Source organism: Coloeus monedula, assembly GCF_965178545.1.
Source record: "Coloeus monedula genome assembly, chromosome: 1".
In the NCBI taxonomy this organism is placed as follows: Eukaryota; Metazoa; Chordata; class Aves; order Passeriformes; family Corvidae; genus Coloeus; species Coloeus monedula.
Genome location: NC_138781.1, coordinates 93,470,063 through 93,494,381, shown reverse-complemented (window position 1 = coordinate 93,494,381; position 24,319 = coordinate 93,470,063). Strand labels below are relative to the sequence as shown.

The 24,319-nt window shown below is 40.8% G+C and overlaps 1 protein-coding gene across 1 annotated transcript in view; it reads right to left on the bottom strand.

Moving 5' to 3' along the window:
* The window catches only part of LOC309572123 (poly(rC)-binding protein 3-like), a gene marked incomplete at its 3' end in the record, with an annotated part of 129,118 nt that extends 112,551 nt beyond the window's left edge, over window positions 1–16,567 (bottom strand). The window contains exon 1 of the mRNA XM_082280140.1: window positions 16,476–16,567. The remainder of the gene's footprint in view (window positions 1–16,475) is intronic.
* Window positions 16,568–24,319: the final 7,752 nt, after the last annotated feature.

Sequence of the window (24,319 nt, the reverse complement as noted above, 5' to 3'; positions counted from 1 at the left end):
AGGCTCTTTACTATAACAGCAACCCCTCCCCTCAATATTTTATACAGGACCTATAATTCAAAAAATACTCACAAGAATTCTTAGGTAGAGATTGTGCAATTTGATAGAAAACATGAAAAAACCTTGATAGGTTGATAGAATCACCAGAAAGAATTCTTACGCATTTATATGATGCAGGCAAGAAGAATGTCATTTTTTTTCCATGGTGGTTTTCATGTTAGCCATTCCCCCATCTACAGAGTGTTAACAGTCCTTTCCCTTGCTAACACACTGTGGAAATCCTTTTCTTGGCAAATATCATCATCAAGGGGACAATTTCCCAGAGAAATCTGGCTCACATTCAAGATTCTTTGTGAGGATCAAAAATGGATCAAAAATGAGGGGAGAGGAATTCATGAGCACATCAAGCAGAAAAGTTGTATGCATCTACTCTTGCACTTGATCAAGAAAAATAAAATTGTTTTCTTTTAGCGTCTGTCTGACTGACTAACATTGTGGCTGAGTCAACACCTCTCACTTGCAACTAGGAGCAACTATGCTTTCAGAGATATCCAGATCAAGTACATGAAATAACATCAGAAATCTTCATTGAGGAACAAAAGATGCTGAACAGAGACTGGTACACTTTTTCCCCAACAAGTTATAACATCCTGAAAGATCTAATGTTCATACTATAGAACTGCACAGAAGTCAAATAAAAACTTGACTCTAGGAATCAGTGGTTCAGAGGGGCTTCAAAGAACAATTGACTACTTCAGAAAAAATCCTTCTTATTTTTGGATGAAATAAAATGTATGATTTTCCTTTACGTGGCCATGAAAACTTATTGAGCATCTTTGTTACTTGAAACAATGGCAATTGGGCTGCTTAGCTAGGGAAAATTGAAAGTAATGTTAATAAAACTACTAAAAAAAAAACCAACGAAACATGCTGTTGAAACTTGCACTAAAATTAATTACCCTTGGTTCATAATAATAAAGTAAATTTGAAATACACTGCCACACATAGAGTGAAATAACTCAGATCACACCAGAAAGAGCCTCCTTACCATTGATGACTGCCTGATCAGTGGGTACAGAGGAGAAATCGAGAGTTAAGTGCCTTTGCCCTCCCAGCATTATGAACTAATACACTTTCACTTGGCCTTAAACTGTGACTGTTTCCCAGCATTTTGCAACTTAACTCTCCTGAGGTGACCTCTTTTTTGATGTCAAAAGTGCACAAAATGATTGCTATTCTGATTTTAATTTGTGTGTTACATTTTCTTTGGCAGAGAAGGTAAAAAAAAAAAAATAGTGGAGGGGCGGTTAAAAGCAGGGGGGGGTGGGGGGGGAATGCGGGAAGGAGAAAGAGAGTGCACAGAAGAGATAGTAGAACAGTTCCTGCCTCTGTAAGCATTCCCTGTACCATTCCAATTTAAAACCAGACCTGACAATCACCGTGGTGGTCATGTTCAATGCAAGCCAAAGGATGAAGCAATTAAGGTGCAAGGATTACCCAGGCACAAAAACCAGTCAGGAGACAGTAACCGTAAGCCCACACTGGTGCTGTGGTATCAACTTCTGATGCCCTAACTCTTCAGAAAATCATCCTTTTCCAGCTCTGATTCTCTGTCAGAATGGATTAACGCACTGTCACTGGGTCCCAGCTGCCTTCCTCCCAGCCCAGTGCCAGCAATATTTAGGGACTTCATGTCCCAAATGCAGCTGGGTCCCAGCTCAGCCTGGGATGCATTCCTCAGCCTGTGAGTGAAGGAGGCACGGCCTCAGCTGAGGGAACAGGAAGGGGAGTGTTACACACAGTGGTCACTCACGTCCCATGCCCACCTCATCTCTGGATCCTCTAATGGGTACAGACTTCCCCCTGCCCCAAGGAAACTCTATGACTAGGAGCCTGTTTTCTTGTTTAATCTTGCAAGGCTAGTGCAGTACAATGCAAGCGAATTCAGTACAAATTACTGCTCAGACCTCAAAAATCTGGTATGTTTGCAAAGTAATACCCCCCAAAAAGCAACTGCTGACTCAGGAGCAGATGTAGTTGCATTTCCAGTGCCTGTGAGGTGAAGCTGTGGAACAGCCATTTCTGCTCATCCCAGAAGGTACAGACACGAGACGACAACCAGTCCCTGCAGCACAACTGCCTGCACTCAGCAGACTAATCAAGCTAGGTGGCTGTGTTTAAAAAAAAAAAAAAAAAGAGAAAAATGAAAAAACCCAACCCAAAATGCAAAAACCCCCAAACCCAACCAAACCATCCACAAAACAAAAAGCCCCAAATACACCCCTATTCTCTCTCTCTGACAATTCCGCCACAAGCAGCATGGTCACATGCTCCCTGGCCATGCCTTGTCTACCAGTGATGCTGTAAGGGCCTGTGAATACCATGGGGACACACAGTTGTGGTGCAGAGCCCACTCACACTTTCTGTTCCCTGGCCTCATCTCCAGATGCCACACAGATCTGCAGGGCTGGTAGGGCACTCCCAGGCTCTTGCAGCCAACCACAGTAACGTGGCAGCATCATTTGTTTCGGAAACCTAACAATACAGACGGCTTCAGCTGTACAAGTAGAAACCAAATGGCTTCTTTTGATCTGGAGAACTTTTTATCTCTACCATGTCTGTCTTTCCCCACGCATTTTTCTTTTGCTATTTACGTACTACAGCACAAACTTTCTGGGCAGGCTACTAATTTGAAATGACACCAAGTAGAATAATTAAATAAATAACTAGCCACTTCAACATCCCAAACTCAGGCACTCATGGAATACCCTCATCCTCCAGAAAGAATGCCCCTCACCACTCTTGTGTTAACAGTAATGTTGCAGGCATTCAAGACATCTGCTCTACAGATCAGGGAGGCAAACCAGGAATAACAATCCTGAACCCCTCTGCTCCAAGCACAATCTGGCAAGATGAAGTCCCCATCTAATAGTCCAAGACAGACTTTAGGAAGGAGCCAGTCACTTACCAAGCAGATGGTAATCAAAGCCATGTCTCTGCAGATTCAGTGGCAATAAGGTATGAGATAAGACTCCAGCTCCGGGGTTTGAAAACTTCCTCCAAATGGCTTAAATTTTCTCCCTAAATCCTGTTACATTCTAATTCCAGTTCAATTTTTGCAGCATGTCCCCTTTCCTTGGGCTTCCTTTCGACTGCATTTAAACTTTTCAGGACTAACATTGCTCTCCCCGATCTCAGTGACTGCTAACTTGACAAGGGAAAACACTGGATTCATTAGACTGCTTAATGACATTCATTCTGGCACTAATCTTAAAGCACTTAATGCATTAAAAACTTTTTTTATTACTATTTTAAATAACCAGTATAACCTAGCAGTCAAAATGGATTTGCCAACTATTGGTAAGAACCTCCACCACAGGAGGAAGCAGGCACGTTTTAAAGGCAGCATGCCTCACTCAACTTTCACCTGGATTACTACAAGAGTCATCCTTGCAGCAAAATATTTTGTATAATATTACAGCAATGTTTAATTTTTTTTCCATCTGAAGATGATGAAACAAATTAATCTCTCACAGACTAGTATGGAAGCAAGTAAGAAATGAGGCCACTTATGACGATGACAAATCTGGATGGGAAGAAGAAGAAACCACCGGTGGTGATAAAATCAGCACATAATCTTTTAGGTGTTTATTACATCAGCATGGGTAGATGAATTTGATAATCAAGCAACAAACTTATTTCTTACTAGTTCTGAAATTCTAGGATTCACCCAGCAAGTATACAAGATGCCAGTAGTGTGAGCTTTTCCACAGATAAGCAGCTCTGGAAGGAAGTAAAAGGTTCTAAATGTTACTCAAGGGAGGAGCAGCAGCAGCAGCAATAGAGAAAGAATTAGACAAGTAAGATAAATTTAGCAGAAAAAGACTACTGACTTGGAAAATGCACACCAAGTAAATTACAGGAAGCTAAAATAATGATTTTTTAATAATAACAGTTACTATACATGTCATTAATAGAACCACGTGATATTTCTATGTAATTTGATTCATGAATGTAATTCACTGTTGGGTCACAGAAACTGAAAACATTTTGAATTCAAAATAAATTAGACAGTTCAGAGGTTGGATGTACTGGGGGGGGGGGATGAGTGTGAAGAACAAAACCAACCAAGCTTCTAAAAATTTAGAGGCCTCCCAAGCACAGCAACTGAAGTTGGTTTTGTGAGAGTCCTGCCAGCAGCTGGTTTTATGTGCAGTTAATTTCTATTTTAGAACTGTTACTTTGTTGCTCTCTTGAAATAAAAAATGACAAATACACATGAAAATTAACCAAAACCCAAACACATTTCCAGTAAAGATGAATGATTTTTTTTATTTTTTTTTAATTCCACAAACATTAAGTTCATGTACTTCGGGGGAAATATTTTCCACCTTCCCATTTGATTTGTCTTTGCCTACATGAGAATAGTAATCCACACACATTTGAAATGTGCTGATGCAGAAAACAAGGCAATATTTCCTCATAATAAGTAAAGGTATTCTTGCTTTAGGCTGGAATATAAGCAGTACTAAATGTTGTTTAAAAACATAGAGTGTGATGCCATCTGAAATATGCAATCTAAAATATTTGATTGGAGATCAAAGATTATTTTGCAAATTTGATCTGTTTGCAAGAGAAGCAACTGCTGGTCTTTGATGTGCATGTATCTCATATAAATCCAAGGAGGTAATAATTTCAGAGTACAAAGCCATGATGTGACCACAAATGGAATATCGTATGCGGCTCTTATCTCCACGCATTGCAAAAAAAGAGATAAAATAACTAGGCACATACAAAGAAGGCTAACTTAAATGATATAGGAATTGGAGGATAAGACACTGAATATGAAGACAGACTAAGGAAGCTAAAGTTATATAATCCAGAAAAGAGGATTGAGGAGAATATGATCATAGTCTATAAATAACTTACAGGTAACAATATAGATGAAAGAAGAGAATTATTGAGAGTCCTCATAGAGGGTAAGATGAGAAGCAACTTTCTTCAGCTAAAGAAGGAAAAACTGAACAGAAGAATGTAGGCCAGACATTTGCAAAACTTAATATCCCACACCATCATGCATGGGACTGCATTTTAATTAAGGTGGAATCACTTCATACGTGTGGCAGTTCCAAGTAAAATAGGCAAGTCTTGTGCCTCACAGGACACAGCCCAATCCTGTGGTCATCTGCCAAATGGGCTGGTGTTTGTTTTGGTGTCTGGGTACCCAACAGCACAGATGAATTCAAATGAGACATTAAAGTTGAATATAAATTTAGAATACAGGCTGTGCAAAAGAAGAATTTTTATTTCCCCCTCCAACTTATGGGAGACAGGTTGTTAAAACTAACCACAGACAGGAAAAAATGGCATTGAAATGGCAAATGACCCATCAGAACACTTAAAGATGGACATACGTTGGGTGCCCAGGATGCACCTCAAACAGCATGAGAAGACTTGCTCCCAATTAATCCAGCTTGCCAATTTGCATAACATCACTGTAACACATGCCTTCTCATATAAACTGGAATGAGTAAGCAGAGATTTACCTCAAAAACGGAAAAAAAAGTGGACACATGCACACCAAAAAACAGCTTCTCCTGAAAACAGATCAAACTTGCAAAATAATCTTCAATCTCCAATGTGACTTTCCTAATACATTCAACAGAGTAGCAGAGATCTACAAAAAGACAAGAAGCTGGTCTTATGATTAATAGAGATCCAGAAGGCTGCTCTGAATGGGGGGCGGGGGGAAGTCTGCCTAGAATATGATCTTTTAGTTATTTCACTGCTGAATGTTCCAAGTGGTTGAAATGAAAATACACAAGTTCTGGAAAGTTTATTCCTACTGAAGAAAAGTGGTGATGGACACAGTAGTGTTCCTGTACTAACCACTGACCTTTCCTACGTTAATAAAAATATTATCTCCTCTTTGGGATGTGGAAAAAAATCCACATACCAAGGTAAGCTTTTTCTATCCACACATACTGCAAAGACTTTAACACTCCTCTTCCAATCCCATGGACATACCACGCTCACTTTCCACTGGTCCCATCACACTGAGACAATACATCTCTGCAAATTGCATCCTTTCTCCTTTTACCCCAACAGAAGGAACCATCCAGGTTGAAAACTCAGAAGATCTTCTGAAGAACGAGTGAAAGTTAGGAGAAACAGATGGACAAAGAAGACAGAACCTGTGAACACAAAATTTCCATGGACAATAGAAACACAGAATCATTAAGGCTGGAAAAGACCCTTAAGATCACTGAGTCCAACCATTAAGCCAGGCCTGCCAAGTCCACCACTAGACCATGTCCCTCAGTGACACACCTACATGTCTTTTAAATACCTCCAATGGTGGTGACTCAACTACTTCCCTGGGTAGCATGTTCTAGTGCCAGATAACCCTTTCAGTGAGTAATTTTTTCCTAATACCCAATATAAACCTCTCCTGGCATAACTGAAGCTGATTCCTCTTGTCCTATCACTTGTTACTTGGAGAAAAGGTTCTGTTCTTATCCAGATAGAAGCTGGAGTAGTGTCGCACATCACTTTCACAATGAGATGCCATTTTGCAGCCAAAGTCAACAGAAGTGTCTGGGAACATCATTGTGTCATCACAAAAATTGGATGTAGGAGGACAGAGGATCCCAGAAATCCTCAGGGATTAGACAGAGACCTGTTCTGATCCTACTGCTCCAACAGATTAACAGAGGAAAAATTCTGTCACAGATTTTGTGGACATGTCGTCCTCAGCATCTTCCTTGGATGTTACAACTGGGCAAGGCTACCTACAGCTGGGACTTTTATCAGATTTGGTCTTCTGTACACATATTAAAATTCAGGACAACCTTCACAGTCTGTCCCGAATAATTAAGGCAGCAAATGAATGGAATGCATTGAAATAACTGTTTCAATTTGCAAAAAATAACCAGGTAAACCATATTAAAATAGAACTAAAGTTACAAATGCAAGATCATTGCTGGCTAGGAATACAGATCAATGACACTTCAGATTGACAATAAATGGAAGATATTTATGTCTCAGAATCTCCTCTAATACCATTTGTGTCACAAAGTCACTATGCATATATACAAACCATAGACCGGTATGTAAATTAGGTGCTCCAGTGCTTGCACAAAACTACTGAATTTTACCAAGTATTAGCTGAACAACAATATAAGCTAAAAATTAATATAGATGATGTTCATACCTTGTTGATTACACATCATAAATGAAAAAAGGTATTTATTTGAATAAATACATTTCCGTAAGTCCTTCTTTTGTATGAAAGCGTGGAGACACTGTCACAGGCAGCAGCTATTCAGAGCTGCGGACATGAAAGCTTGCCTCCAACATGAGCTATAACCCCATTTTCGTTTATTACTATAGCCTACCCATTTGACATCTACCCTAATAAATGTTCATAATGAAAAGCATTCAAGTACACACACCCTGTTCTTTGGCTTTCCCCAGAGCACTGAGGCTCATTAGACAGATTATCAGTTTTGTGCAAGAGATGTCTGCACAGTTTTCAAATTTTGACTAATAATCTCTTGAAACAAGGTTTGCGGCAGAAGACGCGCTGAGAAAAACTCATCACTAGACTGGATCTGTGCTAATGTGATTTTTTTAAAGAAGACTTTGCCCTTAGCTTTAGACATATTTGCAGGGCCAAAGCGGTTTTATTCTATGGCTATTCCCACCCCCCAAAAAACTGCAATTACTATTAAGAAAATAAAAGTCCCAATCCAAAACAACTTTAACTGAGACATTTCTGTGATTATTCCAAGCAACAAAGTTTCTCAAACCTCTTTCAGAAGCCAGTGGTAATAGTGCAAAATTAGTTTCCTTTTAAACTAGGACAAACATACCCACAAATTTTGCCTGATTTGCCCACATTCTAGAAACGAAAGCATGCAAGAAATTTAATGTAGTATAAACCTGACAAAGTTGTAGTTAAAGATTCTGGCTAATTTTTTCAGTTGAGTAAGAATTAATATCTTTGAAACCAACACAACCAAGAAAGGATTGTGCAAAAATCTCATGAACTCCTCATGAGATAATCCCCCCATATAAAAAAATATATGTATCTGAAAAATGCGAATTGCATTAGCAGCATAGGAACTAGAAATTAAACTGATTTTAGGTGTTATCTGCAATCTTTTAAGATTGTCCTGTATATTTAAAATATATTATTCAGAAATACAATTATTTTCCTGGCAGGTCACTCATACTCTCATTGAGAGAATCACATTTTCATGTATTTTTAAAGTATGATCTCAGAGGCATACAGAGCTAAAATATAAGTGACATTTTATTAGTAGCCATAGGCAACCCTAGTTCTGGATACTTACATTTTTATATATGCCCCAATATCTACATGATCTGCTGCTTTTAACTTTATTGACTAATAATAATAATAATAATATTCACTGGAGACTGGGTCATTCCTGTCTAGGGACGGGAAATCAGAAAGGTCAAAAGGTAAAAGAAAACTCCATTTCCGTAGGAACTTTAAGGCATTTCTCCTAGGGGAATTCAAGTTGCTTTAGAAAGATTTAGATATATATTGGTGGGCCCTTTACACCTGAGCCAAGTAAAAGACCATCCATCTGTGCAGAATAATCTGTGTTTAATAAAGCCACGGTAAAATAGATTCCTGTACACTTTTTCTGTAAAGCCTCTCTCACATTTTACTGCCAGCTCCCCAGTAACTCCACACACCCACTCAAAGCGTGCTCAGGGTTGTTTCTTAACCGGTGGCACAACAGACAAGGAAAGGTCACGGTGCTGGGAGATTTCTTTTCAGACAATGAATAGGATTAGAACTGAATAGGTCCTGGTTAGCAGATCACCCTAAAAGGAAACCCAGAAATGACAAGGCAAAGCCCAAAGTCCAAATTCTATGTCAGCAATCTCCCCCCAGCAAATCTGGGGTCAAGAAGTAACTACCAACAAAACTGGATATACACATGTGTATATATATACACACACACATATATGTAATCCACCACAAGTGGTGTTCATACAATTGCCCAGTCAAACCCCAGAGTAAACAAAGAGAACTCTATCAAAGTTTACCAAATCCAAAAGCTAAGGCTACCTTTGACAGAAAAAGGGTAGTAATGGAAAACATGGAAATATCAAGATAGGTCACTTAAATGGCCATACATCCACCTTTTATCATCTTTTCATTGAAACTAGAAACCAGGAAGACAGGAGGGATGTTACCAAGAAATCACAAAGTGTCATCCAAGCACATTAAAGTTGATCACACAGCTGCAAGAAGATTGTTTCACCCACTGGCTAGGAAGTACCACTGAGGAGTATCACTCATCAGCTGGAACTCAGCAACTGGCCATGGATGTGATCCTACTTTGCAGCAAAATGGAACAAAACAGGTGAGGTATTCTTACACTCAGTCATGACAGTCTTAATAGCTGCAGAAGGAAGAAACTTGCATTTCTAGTGTTTAAGCTAATGCATTTTCCTCCACAGCCAGGAACAGAACAGGTATCCCTGAAGTTACTGTGTCACAGCTCAAGATCAGTGCCTTCTAAAAGCATGCTTTTCAAGACATGGAGGAAATTACTCAGAAAAACCAATAAGAGGTTGAATGCCATGATGTCACATATTAAGTTATAACAGGATATGCCAACAGATTAATTGGTACTGAAGCTCCTAGAGATATACTGGCAATTAAGGTTCCAGTAAGCAAACAGGAGGCCAACAGCAACACTGGTTGGAAGTGTGGGAAAGCCACGCCAGCACACGATGGTCACCTCCAAGTGCAGCAGCATTTCAGTCAGGATTGGGGGCTGCTTGGGGATCTGCTCTAGTTGACGGAAAAATAACAGATTCCAGGAGGCTCCACCATCATGGCTCATGCTGGAGTCTTTTGTCAGAAATGTATCACTCTTATACAAAAAACAGAAGCTTCCAAAATTTAAACAGCATTTTAAAACACAGGCTCAGACTCTGAGAATTTTATCTGACATTAGAAACACTGAAGGGACACTGGACTTTGTTACAAGCCAGTTTTAACAGCTCTTACAATTTTTATTCAGCTTCCTCTACTCCACCCCAGCCCACAGTAAGCACCGCAGGATGCTCACAGCAGATTAACAGTGACAGTCTCTTCGTTACCTGCCAGGCATCTATACTTGTGCAGTGTGAATGCTGATGGGGGAAGGAGGAAGGGGGAAACAAAGTGCATCTCTCTCTTGTTGACAGCACAGAGCCCTTGCTCTTCATGGAGAAAGGTGTAACTTTTCATGTTCCCTACTACTCAATCAAAATCCACCGATCTAAACTGCCGAATTAAATAGACTTGGAACTCCAAACCTGATTCTCACTGCTGTGAATGAATACTATGAACTTGTCTAGCAGAAGAAAGGTAGAATTCTCATGTCTTCCTATCTGCAGGAGCAAAATGTTTCATTTTCATTTACTCTCACAGGTATAGCATGCATTTATAAAGAAACAAGTCTTTTTAATCACTTTGGTCATATGTAATGAAATCTCCACCATATCCACGCAGATCAGGGACTTTCAGTATTTAATCCAGTACTATATAGTAATTATTGAGCCTATACAGTAATTATTGAGTGGATTTACACCATTTACAAAGGTTGCATTAGCCCCCAATGTTTCACAACCTTTTCATTTAAAATCTCTGCTGTTATTCTATAAAGTGTTTAATGTTACAACACAGCAAGAAGTTTTCTGTTTGCTCTTCTGGGTAGATGCTGGCATGTAGCCAGAACAACGTTAATGAGATCCTTGAGGTATGCACACAGTTTTGTTAACTGAGTGGAATCACAGAAAAGTCATTTTATGGTCTTCAAGTCTCAGATTCTGTCTTTCTAGTCATTTAGGCTCAAATGCTGAATAGGTGCTTTACTGCCCACTGACAAGAAAATACATGCCAACAGGGGCAAAGGTAATAGACCATCATAAATACAGGACTAGATGGTGTGGACATTGCACCACACACTTCATTACCATGTAGATACATCCAAAAGTATTCTTTTTCTTGGGAGATGTACCCCTCTTCATTTTTCTGTAGCATGCTCTGCATCTGGGATGGTATTATACTTCCCTTGGTGCCACTGAGACAACCAGACTGTTCAGATTTCATTTCATGAAATCCTAAGATCAGCAATAATATCTGTATTTGCTTACCAAGAAACAGGTACCTATTTGTACATAAAACATGACAGGAGTCTTTTCGTAGACCTCTACACTCTCTGTGTGCAGCTGCCCAGACTCCTGCTGCCATGCCTGGGACTGCTGTTCTGACACAGTCACCCCCATTTTCTAAAACTTGGCTGAACATTCATAAAGCCCTGCTGTAAGCATCACAGTCAAGTCCTTTTGTTGGTTTGGTTTTTTTAAATTTTAATGAGATCAAATTCTTTCTTTCCTATTACAGACATGTGCCTAAACTATTATGTAAGTAAATGTTTTTCAGTAAATGTACTGTGAATCTAACAGAAATAAAACAGTACAGGACAAAGCAGAAAAGTACAGAGTTTTCCTAAGCATTTCCACTACTTTTTTTTTTTTTTTTAATTATTATTTGAAAACATTTCTCTTAAAACGTTTTTAAGGTCAAAAAGAAACAACACCAAATATCACACATTCAAGTTTTTCTCTGGACCATTTTGTGAAAGTTTTCAGGTGTCATTGCAATAAATCCTACTAAGAAATATTGCAGCATCCTCCTCACAGAATTTTATCAAGCTATAGGCTGTCTGAGCAGCTAAATTATGCCAAGAACAACAGGTACATAGATTCTTTTTATTCATTTTGTAAACCTGCTGCTTATTTATTCCATACTGTTAGTCAGATCCTGCCACTGATACCTGTATCTCCCATAGGAGGAAAGTCTGTGGAGGTCACTGGCTGAGTTTTGATGGTTTTAATCACTGCTCAACAACTCCCAGCAGCAACGAGATACTATGGTCAGGCACAGACCTCCGAGGAGGTGCATGGAAGAAAGTAACTTCATCAGACTCTAAATGACCATTACAGCTTTGGGGAAAACAGGGTCTGATGCAAGTGGAAGGCAGAACTAGAGAATCAGAACTGAAAAACCCAACCAACTAACTCTCTTGGGAGAAGAGATCAAGTCATGTTGGTTTGCAAATTTTTTTTTGGACATATAGATAATAGCCCTTTATATTTTAAATAACAACGACTTTCTATACTAATTGTTTTTTGTGTCTCTGTGCTGAAGGCTTTCAGGGCTCAGAAAGCAAGTCAAGATGCTGAACAGCATGTGTGTACACAAGATGACAGCCTCTGGCAGGGGACACAAAGGCTTCAGAGAACGGGTGAGCAAAGGGCCACCCGTGTGCATAGGGGATGATGGGCTGTCTGCTAGAAATCTGGCAGAGTGTTCAAATGGGAGTTTGTTAGCCTGAACTTGATTTCTGTGCCTGACTGATGAATATGAACATGCAACTTCTCTTGCTGAACCTCTCTGTGGCTCTATGACCACTTTATAAATGCTCACATGTATTATCATCTCCCTCTTCCCTCTCCCAAGCTGACACACACTACACTCATAGGGGTAAAAACACACCCTTTAGTTTAGGTAAATGTCTGTTACGAAGACTTTCTGCTTGATTTTAATCCAAAAGAGCTGGCACTGAGCTGCTGTTTTTTAATTAAAATCTCCTTTGCTCCGTTGTTTTTTGTCTTGTGGAGCATCTATCAATCAGGAGTAGTCACTCTAAGATGCACTTGGTTGGCAGCAGGCTATTTCATCCCTTCCCCCAAGCCCAGACACTGATTTCTTCCTTCTTCCTCCCCTCCCCAATTTCATTAACTAAATGCACTGAATAAACCTTAACATCCCAGCTAAATCCTATTGGCCCTGGATTTGCTGCTTAATGCTAAAACCCAAGCGACCCATTTTTCTCCTGTTGATACTTCGATTGCTGATGGCAGCCAGCAGAGAAAAATACCCAACTTTAAACTATTTTAATATAAGGAACAAAACCCAGAGCATTCATCACTCACTCTTTCTGCTGCTGTTCACAAACTTTACGTAAGCTTTACATGACGTGTCAAGGCGTCCCTTGCTTTTGTGCTTCATAGGCAGCACAGTGAGCCTGTTGCTTAGCAAATGATTACAACAGAGTGCATCTGTTATTAAAAGTGTAACTAGGTCTCTTTTCAAGGAAAATGATCTGGCAAAGTCTAGAAAATTAATTTCTCTGCATTCTACAATCCCAAATCATGTTGTTATAAACATCAGAAGATGATCCCACTAACTTAAAATCTTGGGGAGAGAATAGCAGTGAGAGTAAACAGCTTCAGTGCTACAGAATCATTTTGGTTGCTATCCTTATGTTTTGCTCTGAACTCTGTCTTCCCAATTTCACATATGCCACAGAAAAGGCTAAAGATTATTCACTGTGCCCCTGCCTCTTGGCTGTCAGCCCTGCAGTTATAGCTGCTGCACATCATCTCCCCTCAGCTCAGCTGCTCAATGCTTCCTCCTTGGTCCATGATGACAAACGGGAACCTTGCTGGTTCTTCCCTGCTCCTGACTCGCTCTTTCCAAAGCACTCAAACTGAGTCATCCATCCAGCTGCAAAGCCTCCCTGGGGGAGCATTACGACCTTTGGCTCCCGGTGTCACCCACCTGCCTTCACTGCTTGCTCCACTAGACCTCTGATCTCTCTTCCACCTTAAAAACATTACACCACGACTACCATGTGTCTTTCCACAACGTCTAACACTCCAAAACCCTTGCCTCCCACAAATACCTCTTTTCCACTTCTGCCACACACACCCGTGGCTGCAGTCACATCCCCCATCAGCTTTGCAAGCTGCTCCACGACTTTCCATGGCAGTGATACCCTGCTGCAGGGTCCCTATGCAGTTGTCCCTGCCCAGCATGCTTGGACCCAGGCTCCCAACCCTCTCAAGCAGGAGACGCACCTCACCCTCTGCTCCCCCGTGTCCTGTCCTCCCCGAGCACTGAGCACCATGAGGGATGTGAACCCCGGTCCTTTCACCAGGAGAACCTCTTGCCCTGCAATGGATCTGTGGAAAGTGGCTTCACACGCAGAAAATGGAGCACTTTCCCTCACGGCTTGCAAAAGTCGCTCACCGTATTTTCAGTAATCTGTCAGAGTGGCTATTCCAGCTTGCTCTTGGGTATCCAACCAACACAGCAGTCTTTGGATTTGACTTATATTTTTAATACCACATTTCACTTCACTTTATTATCAGACCTCAGTGTCCTACAATACCAAGGCTGGCTTCTGAGAAGGGGGCTGCATCCTGAAATGCCTACCCCATGGACACCCAGTCCTTTGCCCAGCAAATTCCTTCAGCATTCAGAGGCTGCAAAGGCTGCAAAGGAACAAGGAGCCTGGGCATCTGGTGGAAATGCAGCTATTCTGAATAAAAATTGTATTTATAAAGAACCTAAAAGCAAATGCAATCTAGCACTGAAGATATGTGGCACAGGTTGTGATTATTAGTACGCTGTCTGGTACAAGAAGCTTTCAAATAAAAACACTTTCTTACTGACTGTGCGCTTGCGTTAATGTAGTTCTTACCAATACCACTAATGGAGCGTTCATCATGTTTCTTGCTTCTCTGAAGTAACAAGAGAAACAGACTGAGCCATGTAAGAATAAAATTAATATATCCATGGCGCTACACGTTATCATACTGCACACACTCTACAAATGTGTTTAAATAGGGTCCTTGAAGGAAGTAATGGCAACTGACTTCAATATTACAGAAATATTCAAACCAGCATAAATTGGAAGGCAGGAGAGATAAGGAACATAACCAGTAAAACAAACGTTTATATTCTTCAAGATTTGTTTTTGCAGCAAGGACACAGATGAGAGAAAGAAAAAAGGTGAGGTCTTCTGTAAGAAACCAGCTATTCCAGACTAAAGAAAGTAAAAATATTTTTGCCCGCCTGATTACAGATAAGGACTGTATGGAGCAATACCCACATGATCCAACAAGGTTCTTCCTTGCCTTGAATACAGCGAGCAGCATACTAGATAGAGGACATATTTCTTAAGAGGTTTATGAGGAAGCAAACCTCAGCTCTTCTGTTTATTTTTATAAACCCTGGATGGATTTCAGCATGGCCGATTTCTGGACTCTGCTTTGAACCATTCACGAACTTTGCACCAGTAATCTTTTTAGAATTAAGCAATGGACAAATGGATTACCAGCTGTTCAACTCCACTTTTCACTATTGTTCTACTTCTAGAAACATAAACAAAAGAAACAAGACCTGCAGCTAGACTGGATGGTACACACACACTTCTAACACATACTTATTTATTCATTTTTAACATCTGAAGATAGACATGCAAAGGAATTGCCAGTTATAACTGAATTTTGTAGCCTATAATTTATGCCTGAGCTGTTAAAATATGTTTAGGTAATGTGCGTTAACTGAGTGTTTATTTTTCCAGTAGCACTAGGAAGGTTATCAGAAACACAAATACAAATTGTACACTAAACATAATCATATCCACTAACAGGACATTCTGACAGATGCATAAAGGACATTAAAACATAGTTTTAGGCACACAGGAACATTTCTTTCATCTTCAAAAATAATAATATTAATTACCATAGTAATGAGGTTTGAAGTCCAGACTCCTCTATTATTACTGTTAACTTTAAACTACCATATACTTTCTAACTTTTCTTTTGGAAACACACACTTCGAAGTTCACTTTTCCCCCACTGCACAAGTCTCAGAGCGACGACAAGGTTGTTTATTCAGGCTGTTTACACAGCAACTCAAAAACAACAGCAAGAAAAGCCTCCAGAAACGTTAACAATTAAACGAAAGGTGGTAACTTCCAATGCCAACACAAATTCCAAAACATGGGACAATATTCCAGGTTGGTTGCTTCCGACAGTGATGCTGGTTTACAGCACATCAGAAACTTAATAGCCTCTGCCTTCCTAATCCCTCCGCAACCCCTGCGGTCTTCCTCGGCCTCTCTCCGCTTCACGTTCAACTTGCAGGAAACCATTAACCGGGGACACACGGACACACACCGAGCAGGCTCCGGATAATATTATCGCCTTCCAGCGCCGGAGCCCCGGCTCAGGCGGGGTTACTCACCCGAGGGAAGCCCACACTTCCCGACTCACAGTCCCTGACGATCTCGTTCAGCGTGGCTCACTCACGGCGGATAAACCAGCCCCATCTCCGCACGGAGGAGTTACACAGCAACTTGTTGTGTTCGGGCTTTCACAAGTGGAGTTTTCCCGACTTGGCCCGGCGCTGCCCGTCCCGGGCCGGCAGCGCGGCGGGACGCGGCCCGCCAGGCTCCCCGCGGGGCGGCCCGCTCGGCTCCCGCCGCCGCACAACAAAGACCCCGCGCCCACCCGGGGCAGCGCCCACCCGGGCGGCCCCCGCCACCCCCGAGCGCAGCGCGGAGCCCCGCGGGGCCGGCACCCACCTGCGGAGCGGCTCCGCTCCCGCCTCCCCGGGCGCAGCTCCCGCCGTGCCGCCCTGCGCGGACAGATGGCCGGCAGCCCTCACAGCCCTCCGCTCTGCCGGAGTGAGGCAAAGCCCGGCTTTTTTTTTTTTTCCCCTCCTTTTTTTTTTTTTTTTTCCCCTTCCTCTTTCCTCCCTTCTCCGTGTTCTTTCCTCTCTTCCTGCCTTGGCTTAGACCCTGGCAGATCAGCACAAGTGTGCTCACAACACCCCCTCCGCCAGTCACTTCAATTAGTGCCACATGAGAGGAGCTTCTGCCCAAAATCTGCTTAAGAAAGGGCCAGAGGGCAGGGCAATCGCCTTTGCTCAACAATGACCAGAAGCTGCTATAAATATCCAAACAAAAGCACTGGCAAGGCCAGGAATGTCATATCCTAATGTGATAAAAATTGTAAATATCCGATGTATACCAGAAACACAAAGCAAGAAAAGTAGGTTGGTTTTTTTTTATAAAAGAGACAAAGATTAAAAGCAGTTGCCACCTCCTTACCCTCTCCCCCCAGTATGTGACCTTGTAGCGTGTTATCAAAGTTGTGTATTTCTGGGTGCCAAGCTATTATGTTTTCGAGGTCCCGAGCAGCTCGTTCACAATCCCTTTGTGACAGCTGCTCGCTAATATTTATAGGTACCCAAGTCTGTGCACCTTATATAACCAAGTCGACTGACCAGGGCTGGGCAGAGGTAGCCTCCAACCCCACAGATATGGTGCATCACACAAATAGTACAAGTGGTGACTTCTCTAAATTAAAACGTTAACAAGAAGTTCCCAGTACACCAATAAGTAAAGCAATACATTGGTACAGTACAGACAGGGGTGCATTTATATGAAGACTGGAGGGTTTAATGCAATTTAATTTAGACACATTTTACACGTTTAATGCAATTTGATTTAGACACATTTTACACTAACATATTCTGGTGCTGTGAGTGAGGAGAAACTCCAGCCCGAAGTTTCTAACTATACAGGGAGATAGCTAAAACTAACAAAAAAACAACCAACCAACTGACCGACCAACCTCACAAAAAGCCCACACACCCTTGATCAAACACAGAGCCTCCACCAGCAGTGCCTGGACCTTGGGCTTGTGCACCACTTCAAAAACGTCCAGTTCACACTGTGCAAGTAGCGGGATGCCACTGGTTCTAGCATGGGGAGGGGGGGCAGAGTGGAAGAAGGGAGTGGTTTTGGTCCCATAAGACTGCTTGTAAACTCTGCAGTCCCTTCGAGATAGTAATTTCCAGTCTGTTGATGGCCGGATGTCAACAGCTAGGTTCATCTGAGGGGAAGCCAATAGCCACTGTCACCTAATTCCCTCCCCAGACGTTCAAGAATGTAATCATTGCAGAGGGAGGGCACTCCCTCTGCTGATGTCCAAGTCTTGTGCCTCAATGTTTATGTACAAATCTGTGTAAAAGTAGTTAATCCTATTGACCAACCTCATGCTCTTTTAGAACTGAGATAAAGGCTATCTGAAATTAACCCTGTGTTGCCTCTGTCGGGTTTCCATCACTCAAAAATCAACTTCTCTTCTACTACAAAAAAAAAGTTATTTTTTCCATTTCATTCCCATGCCCTCCTCTGATCATACTTGTTTGTCCTGCTGCAGTGAACACTGCTTTCTCAAACTAAACCAAGTCACATACAGACTTATTCTCAAAGCACCCTTATCCACAAAGGATGTTCACAGAGGGGTTTTGCTGCTTTATTAATTCCCTGAATTTAAGCATGTGCCCAACATAATGAAGAGTGTACTTTAGAAGATCTTTTAAAGAAACACATTTAAAAGAGAGAATATTTAAGTGAAGCTCCTGCAAAACTCTAGTCCAAAAAATCACATGTGCAGGCTTGCAAGAACAAAACTGCCCGCAAGATTTCCAGACTTCCTAGATTCAGCAGGGACAGAAATATTCCTTATTTCAACAAAGAGTTTTGAGTAACCCCGAGTGCACAGATGCAAAACAATAACACCAACATGAGCAACACAGACTGAGCATTGTCGAGGCAAAGCTACCAACTCATGGGCTGACAAAGCTCTCCCTGATGACAGGGGCAGAGGGAAGCAGAGGTCCTCACTCTGGCACAGGCATGGTGCAGGTCTGTGCAGCCCAGCACAGCAGCCAGAGTTATGGCAGCACATCCAGCTGTATTTCCAAGGTGTTCAATGAAATATGGCTAATAAACCCTGCCAGTTCCACTGGCTGGTCTTTACACAGGCTCCTGCCTCTACTTCAGTCATGGCCAAGCTGGGTGTCCACAGCAGCAGTACAGGCATGTTTTGCATTGCAAGAGTGGACAGATCTCTCACTGAAGGAATAAAAACCCCGACGTAATCTTCAACAACAAAAAACCCTCCAGGTAAGCAAATAAAAGATTTTTAGAATAATAAGCTTACCTGGCAAAAATACGAGCAATGACTTAAAATAACTGCATAGTTGTAACTGAATAACAAGACAGCAAAAATAAATCACTAATGGAGTGAAATGCAAGGCTGTGTGCATGGTATACAAATTTAGCCAGCCAGGCAGGTGAATAAATTGGTGGAACTGAGTCACTGATGCCAGAAGTGACATAAAAATATCCTTGTCTCTGAATTCCGGGTGGGTTTTGTATCTTTAATTTTTGTATCTGTCATTCCACAGTTCAAAGAGGGTAAATAAAAAGGGTTATAAAAATAAAAATAAAAAAACCTTCTCCTTTTGCCAAAAGGCTCTGTTTGTATTGATCTGTCGTGATCTGCTCCTCATTGTTTTGCATGCTGCTTTCCTACACCAGCTTTTCCAACCTGTGGATAGAAATGGTGGAGGAATCTTGCAATCTCCCTTAAGGATTGAGGAAAATGTAATATGAGAAAAACTGCATGTATGGAAATATACCTCACAGAGGGGTATTCAGGAGGGTTGTCTATGCAAACTTGAAAGTATTCCAAATGCCATTTGCTTTTCAGATTAAAATGCTCTATTTGATGATAAATCTAAGAGACAGATGACAGAAATCTCCCTGACTGAGCAATGTCCCAAAATGAAAATGTATAAAGAAAAGATACTGTTTAATTTATAAACAATATAATGTATATTTGCAATTTAAATTTGTTTATAAAGTATTCCACCAATAGATCACTTGTTTTATAGAGAATTATGCATTATCTGGAAGTGCTTTAGGTTAACTCATTATGGCAATGGAAACCTGGACTAGATACATTGGGTCCTTGTATTTGACATAATTTCCTGGGGAAGGAAACCTGTGTATGGAAAATTCTCCTCAAGCACTCGTTGAAGTTTTCCCTTAAATACTGTTTTGTTTGATAAGTGAAAACTGACAACACCACCAAATCATCTAGTATTAGTGTTCTTTTCTTTTACATGTCCGTGCCCTTGGACAAAAAATAATAATGGCTTCTGCTATTCCTTAGCCTGAATAAAATGTTGCAGTTCCGGAGATAAAGACGTATTGAGCTGAGCAATTAAATAGCTAAATAAATGAATCAGCAGAGCAGAAGTGACAGATTTAATTACTGCTTAGAGCTAGGAAGGGGAACTAATTATGGGGTTCATGAACCGCATGCCATTCTTTTCCTTAAGCATGTGCTTCGATTATTCTGGATCAAACTCTAGTGCACTGTGCACTAGATTTCAAAAAAAAAAAAAAAAAAAGGAGAAAGAAAAGCACAAAAAACTATCCAAAATTTGGAAATATATTCTAACCTTTGAAGAAAGAATAGTCAATACTCTGTTCTAAAAGCCCATGTTCAATTGACTCTATACTATGTGTTACAAGAGCTTGCATTCAAACAGATAAACAGTAAAAATTTAGTTCTCCAAAAAATGAAAGCACAGTGAAGTTCACTAGATGTGAATAAACCAAAGATTGCAAGAGAAAGCTGTGGTAAGTGATGCATAAAGCATATAGCTCTATCGAGTGATTAGGAGCCCTGTTCATCAGGAAGTATCTGTAGCTGGAAAGCCTGAGAAAACTTTTGATCCTACTACCTCTCTCCTGCTTTGGTCAGCCCACCACACCAAGCAATACATGTCAGAAAGATGCTTGTGTGGCCACCAACTACAAAAACACTAGTGGTGGGAAAAACCTGCTCCTCTGCTTCTGCCTTCTGTCTCATTTCTCTAGGTTGCATTTACTTTACCATTCTAATTTTATTCTTGTTTGATAAAACTGTCAATGCCAATTATTTGAGCTTCACATTAAACTCATGATCCTAGTGGTATAATCCCCTAAACATAGAATTCTTTTGCTCATTAGTGGGAGGGAGAAAGGGGATAAAAACCCACATATACAGCATTTGAAACACATCAATCAATTAATTGCATAATTTTGGTTTACAGCTCTCTTACACAGATAAACAGATATCATTTTAGGAATAAAAAAAAAAAAGAGCCAAGCTGTGTTTTAAAAAATTAATTAGTGAAGGGAAGAGAGGAGAAATCTTTCATTCATAGCCAGTTGTTTTCTAAAATGAAAATCTCAATATGATGGCTGTTTTAGCATAATGTTAAAAATCTACGCATTTGCCTCTTTCCTAAAAATACTGTGAAGAGAGAAATATCTCTAGACAGCTGACCTCATACACCATTCTGAAAAGAGAATCAGGCCTTTTACTCAGCTGACTTTGAAAATTTTAAAAGCGCAGGACATGATGCAAACAATAAAACATCTCATGTTTGGTAAAGATCTAAATCTACCCCAGCTTTAGTCGTGATCTCCTTCCACACCACAAGTAATTTTGTCAGAATGAAAATAATTGCATGCAAACCCAGAGATGTAGGCTGATCCCTTGGAAGGCTCACTGAACAATCACAAATGCCATCATCATCCAAGATTACAACATCAGCTCTGCTTGACTGAAATTCTGTTCTCTGAAGGCAGCCAAAACCAAGGTCTATTGCCTCAATAAAGTCCAAAATGAACTCTATCTTCAAAATCAGTGTCTGGGTTTCTGTATCAAGGAAGACTATCTGCAGGGAACCAGGAGCACTGTACATTCAAGATAAAACTAGGATTTTTTTTTTTTTTTAAATGGAATTATGGTATAGCTCTATTAAAGTGATATCCTTCGCCTGGAATTCTAGTGCAGTTAGATCAGAAGAAAATGCACTTTGTACCTAGACACATAGCAAAGCAGAGAGGAGCTGATCTTCCAAAAAGACACCATCTGAAACACTGGGTGCAAGTTGCATTAACACCCATACCATATGAATTTTACAGCATCAGATATCCATGTTATTAAAGTGTGATGTCTGTAGAATGCCACTAAGGTACCAGTGATCATGAACCTTGCAGAACACACACAACTGATATCTTATAATAGACATATGATGATTGTATAAATAACCTCAGTGGAGCATGATGAGAATTAAAGGATCTCATGGGCAGGGGCAGCTTGTCAGCAGACTGCCAAAGGACAAAAGGAGAATATGCTCTTGGTGCACAACAGTTCTGATCTCAGGAGGCAAAATCAGCAGTATTTTGCTAGCAGCCCTGCCAGGCTCACATGGAAGTAAACTTTTAAGTATCTGAGGTACCTCTCAAGACAGGACGTAATCAGCATTTGCATGTGCATCCAGAAGCAGAGTCCCAGAGGAATACAGGGCATATAAAAATGAAAGCCACACAGAAGTGAGCTCACCATCTGGGAAGAAATCTGATTATGTATCCACCATCTTCTGCTCTCACTGCAGAGCAGTGCAAAAGAAATCCCTCATGGGATACTTGGAAGTGGAGTCATGCTTAAGTATACTCTGGAAGCGAATTTGTCATGGCTTTATTTATACCCTTTTGCTCTCAATCTTGCACTTGGATGTCTGCCCTTAGGTCTTGCTTAACATAATTTTGTGGTGTCTCACCACCCAGCCAGCCTGGTGCAGTGAAGAGACAAGATGAAACAGAGTGAAACCAGTAGATGATCAGCAGAAAACAAAGAAGGGTGCCTTGAGACATGAATGTCTCTTCCAGCAGGGTCATAGAAGACCAAAGCTGGCAAATATTTCCTTCCTATTTTCAAAGGGTCACTGGCTCGGGATGACTTTACTAGCAGGGAAAGGATTATCCCTAACAGGCATGAACTAATTCTTCTCCTGCATGCTGGCAAAGCAACACTCCACAGTTCTGGGTGAGCCCTGGGTTTTCAAACAGCCTCTGACTCTGTGTTTGGTTATTTACAGGGAAGGCAGCAGGTCATTTTTCACCGGCATGGGGAGTGTGCCATTTTATCAAAGCTGCCCTTGGGAAGTTTGCTTGTGCTGATTGGCAAAAATGTGACTAAGCAGGTGTAAGAGGAGTTGCTAGTTGTGTGGTACAAAGAAGAAATTACTGTATTTTTTGTATAAAGTCTAAATAACATCTACATGCTACTAATCTCAGAGCTAAAAATAATTTTAAATCACCAACCATCTTCTTTTTTAAAAACTCAAAGAAGCAATTTTTTTTGGAGTGGCTTCCTAATAGTTCATCAAAAACTGGAAGCAAATATCCAGTCTTCACTGCGGATTAGTATAAAAACCAATCAAGCTCCTTGACAGTAATGACAACTGAAATAACAGGAGCCACTGTCCAACTGCAAAGCTGAAGTAAGCCTCCAGCCACGGTGCTCGAAGGGTTTTCACAAAGAAGGGCAAGGATGTGTGCATACAAACATCAGAGCTTGCTTACTCTTGGAATAAGTTGCATCTGGGAAAAACAGCCAACCAACCAACCAACCAGAAAAAAGCCAGAAATAGAAAGAGCAAGGAAGCCTGTGAACTGGCTAGAGTGCAGCCCTAGACTGAGCCTGAGCAAAACTCGCAGAAGGTTCCTCCTCTCTCCTAGAGCAGTAGTATACCAAACAGGAAGCAGCCATAAGGAGTATGAAATAAGGAGTGAGAAATCTAATCCTCATGAGCCTCATAATACAATCCTTGACCTAATACAGAGGACAAAAAGGGGGTTTATAATATGTGATAATATGTTCACTGTGACACTTATGAACAATTGTAAAAAGTAATTAATTAACTAAAAAAAAAGCTATCTTGATTTGTGAAACCAGAGAAGCAGTTACGTTCAAAAATTCTGCCACTATGAAAAACAGTGGCTGCAACATGAGGGGGTAGCACAAGCCCAGAATGAACCAAGAGAACAATTCAGAAATCTAAAGGAATGGTTCACTTCCATCTTATAAGGTCTGAGGTTTGCCAGTTTGAAGGAACAAAGCTCCAGGGCACAAAAATCAATCAGACAGTTGTGGAAGAGAACTTGGGAAGTTCCACTTAGAATTTCTGACTTTGGCTACTGAATTGGTCATGTCTGGAAATTCCATTGATAAAAGGTATGGAAATTACCAAAATCTCCCAAACACGGGGACGTTTTAAAGTCAAAACTGAACCTTTGTGATTCAAATCTCAAAAGCAGACAGGGATGGTAGACCATCCGTCCATTCTGAATGAAAATGTTTTTAATATTAAATTGTTGAATTCACAAAGAACTTGGGGTAGAAGAAGACAAAACTGAGATAGCCAGAAGTGGAGAATAAAACTCTGATAAGGTCATCTACATTTTGGAATATGTAGCATACTACACACTACATTGAGACCAAGGACGCTCCCTGAATTTCTAAATACAAGTAATGCCATGATTATTCCTCATTTAAAATATTCCTCACTATAATCATTTTGCATGCCTTTTATTCTAGAGCCAGCACAAGACTTTTCAACGCCTCAGACAAAACTGACAGTCAATCCTCCTAAAATAACAGATGGGACAGGGCCACCCCTGCCTGCCACAGAAAAGTGGGGAATTGCAATGAAGAGATCTAGAGGATC